Source organism: Pogoniulus pusillus, chromosome 15, assembly GCF_015220805.1.
Source record: "Pogoniulus pusillus isolate bPogPus1 chromosome 15, bPogPus1.pri, whole genome shotgun sequence".
Taxonomy (NCBI): Eukaryota; Metazoa; Chordata; class Aves; order Piciformes; family Lybiidae; genus Pogoniulus; species Pogoniulus pusillus.
This window is the reverse complement of record NC_087278.1, coordinates 23,878,820-23,892,891: the sequence shown is the minus strand read 5'-3', so window position 1 is coordinate 23,892,891 and position 14,072 is coordinate 23,878,820. Positions and strand designations below refer to the sequence as shown.

Sequence of the window (14,072 nt, the reverse complement as noted above, 5' to 3'; positions counted from 1 at the left end):
AATGGGCTCAGGTAAAACTGATGAGGTTCAACAAGGCCAAGTGCAAGGTCCTGCACCTGGGTTAGGGCAATCCTTGTTATCAGTACAGGCTGGGAGATGATGATGATAACGTGAGATGGCAGAGAGCAGCCCTGCAGAAAAAGCCTTGGGGGTAGTAGTGGAAGAAAAGCTGTACATGAGCTAACAATATGCACTTGCATCCCAGACCACCAATTGCACCCTCAACCACATAAACTGTGAAGTGTGGCCAGTACTATATCCAGCTCTGAGGCCCTCAACATAAAAAGGATGTGGACCTGATGGAGAGGGTCCAGAGGAGGGTCACAAAAATGAGGGGGCTGAAGCACTTCTCCTGTGAAGACAGGCTGAAAGAATTGGGGTTATTCAGCCTGGAGAAGAGAAGATTCTGAGGAGACCTTATGACAGCCTTCCAGTACCTGCAAGAAAGTGGGGAAGGGGCTGTTTGCAAGGACATGTAGTGCTGGGATAAGGGGGCAATGATTTTAGACTAGATAAAGGCAGACTTAGGTTGGACTTTAGGAAGAAATTCCTGACACTGAGGGTGGTGGATAGCTACCACCACAGGTCCAAGATGTCACTGTGATCTCAGGTCTACGCAGTGTCCTGCTGGCCTTCCAATTGTCATGGTCCTTGGTGAAGAAAGCTTCCAAAGTTTGTTTGCTAAGAAGCCCTCTCTTATGTTTGGCAACATACCTTGCCTATGGATCTCTGCCAGTCTCTACTTCCCTCTAGTGAGGCTTCCACACATGACCAAGGAGGAGTAACCAAGGTGTGGTCTGCCCTGGAAGTGGGTGGCTTTTGACCAACAGGTGTGTTTTCAGAGTATAATGACATTGTAGTGAGAGAAGTTCTTCTGAAGTTGACAATTTCTTCATTGCTGCTGAGGTAGAAGTCATGATAAGGCTTCCTGGACAACAGCTACATGGTTTGTCTGTAATGGAGAACAGCAAAGTACTCTGTAGCATGTAGTTCTCCTTCCTGCAGTGTTTGCACCTTTGTATCCATAGGGAGTGCATAACATTCCTGGGATCAGTAGCTGCCTCTAAGGCAGGCTGCTGCAGACTCATGTCAAAATGTTAGCCTAAGTTTTGGGGTCCACGTTTCCTGATAACAAGGTTGAGATGATGATGTTTTGACAGTGTGGTGTGGGATCACTTGGAACTTACAGCAGGGTTGCACACAAAGAGGGAGGTGCAGTAAAATCGCAGGTACAGGCAGGCTGACACCTGCTGTGTGGCACAGGTGCACACACACAGGAAGATCTGAACCAAACTGCACACTCGTGGAGGATGGCCTGTGATGAAAAATGCCCCTTCTTGTGAGTTTTGAGAAAAAGGATGTGTCAATGAACCTTCCTATGTCAGGCCTGTAGCCTACTTGTGAAGTCATTGGTGAGTGATCTTCTAATCCTCACAAATTCTACTGAGAAGAGTTCTAGATCAGGGAGGTACTGGATCACACCTCCTGCTGTGGTCCTGGAGGACCCTTCTGATTGCTGTTGATAGGATTATAGATGATTTGCTTTGGTTGGTGTTCTCCATTCTGGCCACGATGGGTGAGGAGTCATTCTTGTGTGTAATTCAAGCAGCACGTGGCCTAGGTGTGGCCAGGGGGTGCTCGATCACCCTAGCCCCAGGCTGCTGCACTTGTAACCAAGATAACAGCACAATGGGTGTATTTGTCAAAGCATGGTATATGCTGATATACCATTCAAGCAGCAGATAGCCCAAGTGTGGTGATTGTTGCAGTGGTTGTATCCAAGATAACAGTACAATGGAGTTTATCCTGAGAACTCAGGGGGCATGGGCAGTTATTCTGGCACAAGGGAGCTTATCTTCCCCAAAGTGCGCATTTGGGGCTAGCCTATTAAATTGCTAACACGCTTCAAGTCAGACTAGCTGGTGGATAGAGACTGTGAGTCCATGTAGTATCAGAAGAACCGGGATTCTGTGCTGGTATTTAGGGAGATCTGTGAGCATGAAATGCTTAGAAAACAAGTGTATCAGTGGACTGTTTGCTAGTGAGTGTCAGTTTGGACCAGCTAGCAAGTAGGAGATCCTTTGAAGTGGGTAAGAGAACCTGGTAACCATGCAAGGTTACTGGATGGGTGTCTTTTAATGTATGTGTGCTTATGATTGTAGTGAGTAGTGGGAGCTGGGTTTTTTAGAGACAGTCAAACACAACCAGCCAAAGAGGAGGAAAGAGACTTGCCCGTCTGAGTTTTATGTGAGTCATACCTATGGGTGCTGTTGAAGGCAGCACTTCTGTGGCCGTCTATGACCATGTCCTCTGTGTGTGTCTGGGGTGTGTGTTCAGCCTTGCTACTGGTTGAGCCTGCAAACAGCAAAACAGTTAACAGCACCAGTGTCCACAGAACTGCAGCGGTGACACTTGGGTGTCCAGGCTGGACTTCAGCATCAGAACCGGAGCAACCACCAAGCCATAGAGCTGCTTGAAGGTGGTCGCTTGTGGCATCACTTAACAAGTACCAGAGATGTGCTAGAGAAATAATTTGAAGAGGATAATTTTTATGAGTTTTGATTTAATGACTGTTGTTTGAGCTGAAAAGTCTGTTTCCTGTTTCTTCATCTGTTTTGAAAAAGTCCTGTTGGGCTTCTCTTCCTGCTGTGCTAGTTTTGGGCCTTGAGGACTTTGAGAATTAAGTACACTCATTTACAAAAATCCTTAAACTAATCTGATGGTAAACTGACTCAAATACCACTAGATAAGACTGAATGAAGTCCCATCAAAAGTCCTGGTGGCTGGAGGAGACAATGCTAAGACCCCACAAAAGAGGGTTGGAAGAGCCTGATTCAACATGAAGCTCATGAGTGTAAAACTAAAACAGGCCAAGGCAATAACTGTTTTTGTAATGCTTGAAATAATTTGTTAGAAACCACTTATTTATCTGCTATGTAACTGCTGTGGCAGGAAAACCCCTCTGTGTTGGTGCTGCTGTGATGTGTAAAATACAGTTGTAAGCTGAGAAAAATTTGGATTCTTGGTGTGTATGTGTACTTTCTCTTGCATTTAGTTGATTCAGACCATCTTGGGGCAGGTCTGCCAAGCTGCTCTAATCTTTCTATGGTACTGTATGTCAGACATTCCAAATTAATTTTAAATGCCTTTGTTTAAATGGGATTGGCTGCTAGAAGTCCAGAAGCAGAAACAAGTGAAATTGTGCTGACATGCAACTGAACTTTTGTCCTTTTAGTTCTTGGAATTTTGTGTTTCCTGAACTGCATGTCTTGAACAGGTGAGAAACTACAATTGTAGTTCAATGTGGCTACTGCTGAAGTACCTATGTTTGGTGGTTAGCATTTCAGTCCATTAAAGGAAGCTTTTAATAAAGAAAATAGAACTATTGTGAATGCCTCAATTACACTTGGGGAGGAGATTCAGAATGTTTCAAGAACCACCACCGAAGGTAGCAGTGAAAGTGGTTCTATGGAAGTAAGATGTTTAAGTGAGCCTTAAAATCCCATGACAAAGTTCAATTTTGCTTGCCCTACAGTGGATGTAATAACAATTGCAAAATACAATTTCTGGATGTTAATACCCCATGTTACAAGGCTATTCATGGTAGTAGTCCCTGACCAAGGATCTGCAGGTTCTATGGGGTGCCTTAACCTTGGAAAGGATCCCAGTTCAAGGGGAGATCATCACCATGCTGCTTAGCAGGGAGAGCAAAACCAAAAAAGGCTCACTCAGGCTGTCTCTTTTTTTTCAAGTGGTTGGCTGGTTGTCAATTTCCATGCAGTGGAAATGGTGAGACTCCTTGTATCCACAACTCATTTGTTCCTTGACAAATTGTTCTTGGAAGAACCACCTGCTATTCATGTGGTGTTTGTGTGATCAGTGTTTCATATCCTTCAAAGCTCACCATGTCACCCTGTTCCTGTGTGGGTTTTTCAATGAACAGTTTAGAACCAGAGAAGGCCTTGACCAGGTCACAGCCTGCGGCTCTACTTCCTTGGGAGCCTGAACCAGATCACTAGTTTTGGTGGAGGAGTTGACTGCATCTGTCACACTCCACCCCATGACTACAAGCAATTTGCTTTATTGACTCTAAGTGGTAGTAATCTCTTGCCTTTATGTAATAAAGATGGTGTATTAAAGATCAGTGGTAAAGGTAAATTATTTGATGAGTTTCTTAGTTTAAGGCCTACAGAGTGATTATAAGTAATAAACCCGAAGAAACTAACGGAACTACAAATCCAGAGCTACAGTTGCTCTTGGTGTCTGTACAGGCTCATAAATATACTTAGCTATTGCCCATGTGGAAGAAACCTGTCTCAGCCTGTTCATGGAATGTACTAAGGAATGTGAGACTCTGCTGGGGGAATTCCATTCACATGTACACCTCTTCCAGATCAGGTATGCAAGCTTCAATGCTTTCAGTGTTGTTTTTTATTTCTCTGCCAGGGCTGCTGATGATCCATAGAATGGATTACAGATTTGTCTTGGTGTAAACCCAGAGATAGGGTAAGTTCTTTCAGTAGTTTTGTCTCCTGTAGTCAGTACATAGGCAGAAGCCGAGTTTGTGTTTGTAATATATATAAGAGCTGATAAGCTTGCAGCTGTATTTGGAGTCAGCTGGGGGATAGGTTGGACTGGATGATTTTGGAGGTCTCTACCAACCTGGTTGATTCTATGATTCTACAACTTTTATGAGTTTCAGCAGGTAGGATTCTGCTGTCAATTTCTCTTAGGATTGCAGCTACTGTATCTTGCACCCTTGTGTGGCCTTCAAGGCATCTCAGAGCTGAGGAAACATTCACTTGGATTACTCCAGAATATTCAGTAATAACTTGAAGTCACTGTTTTGGACATTCCTAAAAAGGTAAAAAGGTTTGTAGTCAACCACTGCTGCAGTCTTGGCTTAAGTAATGGTAACTGTAAGTGAGAGTAAAGACTTTTGCAGAGCAGTAGTCATAGTATCTAGCTCATTGCCTGGGGCTTCTTCATCCATACTGTTGAGCACTCCAAATAATCTAAGGTTTCCACCTGTGAAAGCATGGTTGTCATGTCCCAGCTGTGCAGTGCCAGGACTGATGTATGTAAGGGGGCAGGACTCTTTGGCAGTAAAGACAAGTACATAGAGTGGATGGGCAGTTAAGTGCAAATGTTTCTGAATCAATTGGACCCACAAACTGGGCTGCTCGGGGATCCCAGAACCTGTGATAGGCATAGGCTGCAGATGCATCAATGGTGCAGTTTCACTTCCAGGCATGGTACCAGAGTCTCCTTTGGGGGACAAGTGCCTGGAGAGAGCTAGGAAGAGCTGTTAGCTGCTATTGTCCCCGCCCTGGGTGACCTTTTCAAGGTAATGTCTCTTGTTTCCAAGAGAAGCAGCCATTCACCAGTTCCCAAGTCAGCCTACAACTCGCACCAATCCCAATTCCCTGCTGTTGCTGCCCCTAAGACTATTTTCAAGGGAAGAGTCCTTTTCTGTTAATGCATGTAAACTTGAAAAGACTTCATAAAAATCAACATAAATAGCAGAAGGGTGGAAGCAGAGCATGTGTGTCCAAATCTCACACCAAGGACCTTGACTCTGCTCACCACAAACTTAACGACAGGTATAAATTCTCCTCGTTTAACTTATGACTAAATGAAGCGGACTTGTTCTGATTTTCTTACACTTTCTTTCCCTATATTGAATGCTCAGGTTCCAGTGTTTAGTCACTTGTCTGTGGGAATGCTAAGTGAAGAAGGATAATAGCAGGTGGATGCTGACCTTGGTTCCCACCAGCTGCTGGCCACCTTATCTCAGGAAGGATAGATAGTGGGCATAATGTTAATGAGAAAACCAAGGTGGAGTTTATGCAGAGGACTGGGTTGTCCTTGCCTGATTATGATAATCTGTAGGTGTGTGCTCTGTGCTCAAAGACTATATAACGAGAGCCAGAACAATCAGTAGTCTCTGGCTTAATTTACGTTGAATTGGTTTGGAGTCCATGTGGCATTGCTTTTGATCACAGTGATCTGTGTAAGCTCTGGCCATGTTCCCTCAGCAACCAGATAGCTGCAACACTTGTCCTTTCTTGTAATGTTTCTTTAGATTGGAACTGGATAACCTCTCAGTTCTTGCAGACCTCTTCATCAGAGGATTTCCCTGTAATGTAACTTCTATTTGGTGTTAAGTTAGTGACTCTCAAATTTTAAGAACTGACTAAAGCTATGCTGTTTGCTTTGTAGAACAACTCCTGTTTTACCAGCAGTGATTATTAAGGGGCTTTGTAGCAAAGTCTGTATTTGTGTACATTCATGTTTCTGTAGTTTCTGTATTTCATTTTCTGTCAAATGAGATTCTGAACTTGACTATCATCTCTGTGCCTCACTGGGATTCTGGACTGCAAGCCTGTGCTGCTCAGGACTTTGGAGATCCCAGATGTGTAGGTACCGCAAAGAGATAATCAAGACCAAACAGGGCCCTAGGTTTGTCCAACAGCAGAGTGGCCCAGTTATGTGGTAACCCAGAAAGCACTGAGTAATGTGTGCACTGCTCCCTGGAAGCCCCAATGGGAGGAGCATGTGCCTAAGGAACAGCTGGCTTACATCCTGGTCATCTTCTCTTAATAGGATACTGGGTGAGCATACTTTCCTGGGAATTGAGTGATGCCTGTTAGTGATGCTGTAAGGAATTGGCAATAAAGATGTAATTGTTACTGAGTGTCTTATCCAAGTAAATGTCACTCTTCTTCAAAACCTTACTGCTTCAAAGGGTAGACAGCAGCAGAGGGTGTGATTGCAACATCACAATTTCAGTTTCATTTCTGCTCTTGGTGTACATCAGCTTTCAGTCACATACACATGTAGCAGTGCTTAGAGAAACTGCTTTTTAATGCTGCTGTACTGAGTGTTCAGGTTAACACTTTACATGAATTATAAAGTTGAAGATGCTTTTTCTTAGTTTATATTCTTAGGGTTTTTTAAATGTATATACAAACAATACTGATTTAAGAAAAAATAGGAACTCAAAACACAGTTTTAACTTTAATTCCCACATATAAGTAATTGTGATAAAATTTGCCACCAGGCTTAAGCTAGATCTTAATTGTCCAACTGAAAACAGAGCAAGATTAGGTCAATCTGTACTTAGCCAAACAGACAAAGCTCAATACTTAAGTGGAAGTAAATGAAATATGTTTATTAATTGAACTTTACATTTAAATTGTCATTTTGACAGCTTCAGGCAGGTAAACTACTTTATTTCATACTGCTTTCTGTGCACTACTTCCTGACTGTTTATGTCCCTAATTAATATATTGTGCTACAGTATACTTGTGTGGAATGGGGAGATTGCTGTAGGACATCCTCAGCACTGCCTGTGTTCTCCAGCAGCTTGTCCCTGTGCAGCCATGGTGCTGGAGTACAGGGATCAATTTGTAGCAGTCGATTCCTGTAGTGCTTTCACCATGCAGAACTGCATCATGATGTGCTATGGCAATTGATTTATTAGCATGGAAATGGTTATGCCAGGGCGAAAGATGAGCCCTTAGTTTTAGATAAGACAGTAAAATTAATAAACCAGGACTTCTAAATGAACCGTATCAGTCATGAGCTGACCAGTTTATTGCTGTTTGCAGTCCTGTACTCCATGTGGCTGGAATGAAGACTGCTTTCTTCACAACTCTGTTTTGGATCTCGGGTTGAAATAGTGTTAGTAACTCGTGAGTGCTTTGGTGATTGCTGAGCAAATGCTGTTTTCCACTCTGCCTCTGCAGTAAGTGTAGGCAAGAGGCTGGACAGGTGACCCAGGCTGGCAGAAGCGGATATTCTGTACAGGATAACCTCATGCTCAGCAGTTAAAACAGGTGGAGGAGGAAGCAAGGATTGGCTTGCAATGTGGCTGTTGCTCAGGAACTAGATGGGCATTGGTCTGCTTGTAGGAAATGGTTTCTATTGTATTGATTGTTTTCCACCATCTACCTTCCATTTCCTTTGCCTATTATACTCTCTACTTTTTCTTGACTATCGAGTTTTCTCCCCTGTTCTTCCAATTTTGTCTCCTGTCCTTGGAAGATGAGCAAGTGTTTGTGTGGGACCTTGGCTACTGGCTGAGGTCAACCTACCCTGCTGAGAGGGATGTTGTACTCCCATGGACCTATCCTGATAGGTAACTGAGTGGAGGCTAGCTGTGTGTTGGCTTTCACATTGACTGGCAAATAATGAGGTTCTGCTAACCACAGTTCAAATCATAGTACAATGCAATTTCCTCCCTATCAGTGGACCTGGATAAAGTAAACTTCAGTGCTTTTGAAAAGCAATGATTTCTCTGTGTGACTGTTTCTCCAGAGTGATCAAAGGGTCTTCCATGGAGTTGGTTTTCATGTGCTGAAATTCTATTGCTAGTATCACAGTATCATCAGGGTTGGAAGAGACCTCACAGATCATTAAGTCCAACCCTTTACCACCGAGCTCAAGGCTAGACCATGGCACCAAGTGCCACGTCCAGCCTTGCCTTGAACAGCTCCAGGGATGGCGACTCCACCACCTCCCCGGGCAGCCCATTCCAGTGTCCAATGACTCTCTCAGTGAAGAACTTTCTCCTCACCTCCAGCCTAAATCTCCCCTGGCACAGCTTGAGGCTGTGTCCTCTCGTTCTGGCGCTGGCCACCTGAGAGAAGAGAGCAACCTCCTCCTGGCCACAACCACCCCTCAGGTAGTTGTAGACAGCAATAAGGTCACCCCTGAGCCTCCTCTTCTCCAGGCTAACCAATCCCAGCTCCCTCAGCCTCTCCTCGTAGGGCTTCTGCTCGAGGCCTCTCCCCAGCCTCGTTGCCCTTCTCTGGACACACTCAAGCATCTCGATGCCCCTTCTAAACTGGGGGGCCCAGAACTGAACACAGTACTCAAGGTGAGGTCTAACCAGTGCAGAGTCCAGGGGCAGAATGACCTCCCTGCTCCTGCTGACCACACCATTGCTGATGCAGGCCAGGATGCCACTGGCTCTCTTGGCCACCTGGGCACACTGCTGGCTCATGTTCAGGCAGGTATCAATCAGCACCCCCAGATCCCTCTCTGTCTGGCTGCTCTCCAGCCACTCCGACCCCAGCCTGTATCTCTGCATGGGGTTGTTGTGGCCAAAGTGCAGCACCCTGCACTTGGAGCTATTGAACACCATCACCTTGGACTCTGCCCATCTGTCCACGCGGTCAAGGTCCCTCTGCAGAGCCCTTCTGCCCTCCAACCCAGCCACATCTGCCCCCAGCTTAGTGTCATCTGCAAACTTGCTGATGACTGACTCCATGCCCTCATCCAGATCATCTATGAAGATATTAAAGAGGATGGGGCCCAGCACTGATCCCTGAGGGACACCACTAGTGACAGCCACCAGCTGGATGTGGCACCATTCACCACCACTCTCTGGGTCCGGCCCTCCAGCCAGTTCCTAACCCAGCATAGAGTGTTGCTATCCAAGCCGTGGGAACATTTGGGTCAACTGATCAAATATTCCTTATTCATCTTTGTTCCTTACATCTCCTATTGCTGATTGCTTCCTCATGGTGCTTTTGGGTTACCGATGTCACTAAATGTGTGAGTATTGTTTACTTCCTTCCACTAATCATGCTTAAGGTCAGTGTGTTACTAGGAGCAAATATTATGTACCAGAGGATAGAGCCTGTGACTATGCAAACAGTACAGTGTTGTTTTTTTCCTATAATAGCCCAGGCACTACAATGTACAACTGCAAAAACAATTACACAAATAGAGTAATGTAAACTGTAGTAGAGAACTATGCTGTTCATGTAGTTTATTCATGATTGAAGCAGTTTAAGAACATGTAATTAAGTGGCCATCACTCAGCTGTATCTTCAGATAACAAACCATGAAATGTGGCGCTTGAAAAATGTTAAGCATGTGCAGTTTCTGGAAGCTACACTGCTTCTGAACACTCTCCTTTTATTTCAGAAAGTGACATGCTTTCCTCTTGCTCCACCTTATAGCCCTGATGTGTATGGGTTACAACCACAAGGCCTCTTCTTACACACACCTTCTGTGGGAGACAGGGTAGCATTTACTGTTTCCCATAACCTTCTGATGCGCATGCAGGTGAGGAGGCATCCCTGAAGTTTGTGTGTACACAGCTGAGGTGTGCATACCTACTTGTTATGCCCTGCACTGTCAGTCCTCTAGCTAGATGCAGACTGAGCTCTTTAGAGCATGTGATGGAGAGAATACTTTGACACAGGTAGTGTTGTGATGTTATTAGGTTGGTTTTGGACAGCATCACATAGGTCTTAATTACTGTTTCTACATTAAGCTGTTTTCCTCTTGTTTAAAAAAAATCACACTTCATTTATACTTATGTTGAATTATTCTTTGTTTCAAAAGTGTTCTTGAACTTCTCCAGTTACAGTTTCATACAGATGGTGATTGTATTCCTCTTCAACGTGATCAGTTGGTGGCCTATGACCATCTTTTCTCTGGCACTTGATTATTTTTGAGCAGATGCCCTTTAGATAACCAGTCTGTGGCATGTGCGTACACACACGTGCACACAATATGCCCACTTGTGTTCTGACCTTACTGGCCTGTTTGTCAAGGACTGACAAGGAGAGCAGCCCCAGAATATGTTCTCATGGCCTGTTACGGTCCACAACATCCTTGTATGGGCCCTTCAAAGACCACATTTATTTATGGGGGCTTCAGCAACACTTTGCTTGTGTGTCGACACAACCTGGAGAGGGATGTTTGCCTCTGTAACTTGATTTTTCAGGTGATGAGGATCTTCAGTATTGTGATCCTCTGCTGCTGGCCTTAGCCCATGATTACAGAATCAGAGTGTTGTTTTGTTTGGAAAAGATCTTAAAGACCATTAACTTCAACCATTGATCTAACATCATTGTGGCCATTAAACCTTGTCCCAAAGTGCCATTTCTATGTATTTCTTGAACATCTTCAGGGACAGTGACTTTGCCACCACCCTGCTCGCTCTTTCAGTAAAGACATATTTTCCTGTTACCAGTGTAAACCTCCCTTGGTGCAAACTAAAGCCATTTCTTCTCCTTCAGTCACTTGACACTAGAGAGAACAGGGCAACACTCACCTCACTCCAGCCTCCTTTCAGGTAGTTGTAGAGAGCAGTGAGGTCAGATACATACCTAAGAATGCCTAGTATGTCAGCAATTCTGGTTGCATTGTAGATTCTTTGAAGAGCTGTGCTGTTACTTCTGTGTTCAGTGAAGGTTAGTCTGCATCCCCTTTCTAGATGCACTGTCAATGAAAAAATGACAGCTGCCTCTGTAGTAGTTGCTGATGAATTTTGAGGCTTGTGAGCAGGTTGAGAAAGCAGCAGGTGAAGGAATGAAGTAGGCATTTGTGAGGAGCAGTCTTCCCTTTGTCTTTTGGAGTCTTGTGCTTATACTGAACTTCTGAAATCTTATTCCCGAGGTAAGTGCTCCCTGCAAATTAACACTTTTTAATATAGAATGTTTTGTTGTATTTAAGGTTGTGATCACAGTTGCAAACTTACTTCTCTTAATCCAGGTAATAATGATGATGAACTACAGTTGTACTTCTCATTGTTATGCTTGTTATTGTGACAAAAGTTGGGTTTTTCTTTTGGTAAAGTTATGTGTTGCATACAGTCAAAGTTTCTCTTTGGTTTAGCAAGGCTTTTACAATAACTACTAGTTGGCAGGCCTTATTTACACGTCAGTCTTGTTTCTGAAATGTATAAATGTTGAATTTCTCCAGCAGTTATCTAATTTAAGGATGTGATTGTTTCATTCCCTGATTATTTTTCAGGAGGTGCCCAGTGTAATACTAGCAGTCTGAAATCTTCAGCTTGGATGCAAAACACTCGTTTCTCATCTAAGATTTCACCATCACTGTAAGTATTGCCTTAGTGCTGTTGTTGATGGTTTTCACAAATGTCATATGTGACTCTGTTTCCTGTTTTCTTTTGTTAGTGGTGTCCTTTAAGATCAGAAAAAGTAAAAGAGGAGATTGTAGAACTGTTTTTTTTTACATCTTGATAAAAGCATCTGGAAAACTTACAACTTCGTGGCTTTTATAGACTAGATCTGAGTGATGTTCATAATAGCTCAGTTTGAAATCAGGTGTCTTAAAATCTAAAAAAGCCTATTGAAAAAGAAATTGGAAGCTTGGAGTGATCTAGGAGAAATGATTTGTGTGGGAGAAGGAAAGAAATGGACACCCCATCCAATATGGATTATAAGCAGGTGACAACTTTATTGGGCAGTAGCCTACTTTTATAGCAAGCAGTTGATGTATTCCATTGTCAGCAGTTACATTGGTTGTAGCTCTAACGGTCACACTCACATGGCACTTCCTGCAGCCCAGGCTGCTGGCTTCCTTCAAAAACAGGATACACATCCTCTTTCCTTGTTTGCCACTTCGCTTAAGGGCAGTGTCCTTGGGCACTTGTCATGTCAGCATGTTGCAGTCTCCTCATTCTGCTGTCCCATCAGCTTCATATAATCTCTGTGTCCATTTATCCCTTAGCCATTCCTCAACAGATTTGGAGCACTTCGTTGTGAAATTGTCTAATACTCTGCACAAAGCAAGGTGTTTGTTCTATTTTAGGTGAGTTTGACCATGCTAAGAGGAGCTTCCTGCAATGCAGACAACGCTTATGGTTGTAGAATGTCATATTTAGGTTTTGTTGTTTTCCTTTTTTGAAGACTGAAACAGTGTTTGGCTTTGAAGATGTTGTCTGTAACAACTTTGCAGAGGTCATTCAGAGCTAATAAGCTTACTTAGTTGGGCTTGTTGGTAATTAGTGTAAATTCAGGAATGTAACACATGAAATAGTAGAGATTTAGAATAGAATAGAATCAACCAGGTTGGAAGAGACCTCCAAGATCATTCAGTCCAACCTAGTACCCAGCCCTAGCCAATCAACTAGACCATGGCACTGAGCGCCTCATCCAGGCTTTTCTTGAATATCTCCAGGACAATGACTCCATCACCTCCCTGGGCAGCCCATTCCAATGCCAATCACTCTCTCTGCCAACAACTTCCTCCTAACATCCAGCCTAGACCTCCTCTGGCATGTCTTGAGACTGTGTCCCCTTGTTCTGTTGCTGCTTGCCTGGGAGAAGAGACCAACCCCACCTAGCTACAGCCTCCATTCAGGTAGTTGTAGACAGTAATGAGGTCACCCCTGAGCCTTCTCTTCTTCAGGCTAAACACCCCCAGTTCCCTCAGCCTCTTCTCACAGGTCTGTGGTCTAGGCCTCTCACTAGCTTTATTGCCCTTCTCTGAACACGTTCTGGTATCTCAACATCTCTCATTTGTGACTTTATCACCTCTTGGAGCGGCACGTAATGCAGTAGCAGAGGTGATGATGCTGTCTCCATGCTTCATGTCTTCTGCTGGACATAAACACTTACCAAAAATAATTAGGAGTGGCTTGCTTGTAGCTGTGTGTGCCACTAACTACAGTCAGACTTGTGTTTCTTGATGTTAGTAACTGCCCACGACGTCAAAGAAGACTAAAGGACATGTAAAATAAAACAAGTGCTCACAATACTACAAGATACCTTTACTGAACCCAAATTAATTTTCTCTTTTCTTTTGTAGTATTTGAAGGTATAGATGAAATAGAATCTTGTCATGACATACGGAAATGACTCTATAACTCACAAGTTATAAAGTAGGTATGTTTATTGCGCACAGATGCACGAGGGATCTTTCCACCACAGATGTGCATGCCCGAAGCAGCAAGCCCTCCCACATTTATACAACGAGACCATACATATTCACAACTTTAACCCCCCTACTCCTGCTTTGTATGCTAATTAGCTTATCAGTCCTCTGTGCCTGCGTAGTTCCCTCCAGGAATTGTGGGCAGGGGTCCTCTAGATGCAGGCGGTAGTCTCTAGGAGGAAGGCCATGAGTCTGCCTCATGATATACTTTTCACCTCTTGCCTGGAACTTGTTGACCTTGCAGGTTTGCAGTATCCTTATTGGTCTGAGCTAATTTATGCCCTTTGTGGTCATCTGCCTCTCCTCATCAAGGAGGCTTATTGATGGGTTGATGATGGATGTCACTTAGTTCTTCTTCTTTATGGCCT

At 43.9% G+C, this 14,072-nt stretch overlaps 1 protein-coding gene across 1 annotated transcript in view; it reads left to right on the top strand.

The window, feature by feature from the left end:
• RESF1 (retroelement silencing factor 1) overlaps positions 1-14,072 on the top strand; it is a 32,392-nt gene that overhangs the window by 7,322 nt on the left and 10,998 nt on the right. Inside the window, exon 3 of the mRNA XM_064155784.1 lies at positions 11,779-11,863. The gene's annotated coding sequence lies outside the window, so the exon portion shown is untranslated. The remainder of the gene's footprint in view (positions 1-11,778; positions 11,864-14,072) is intronic.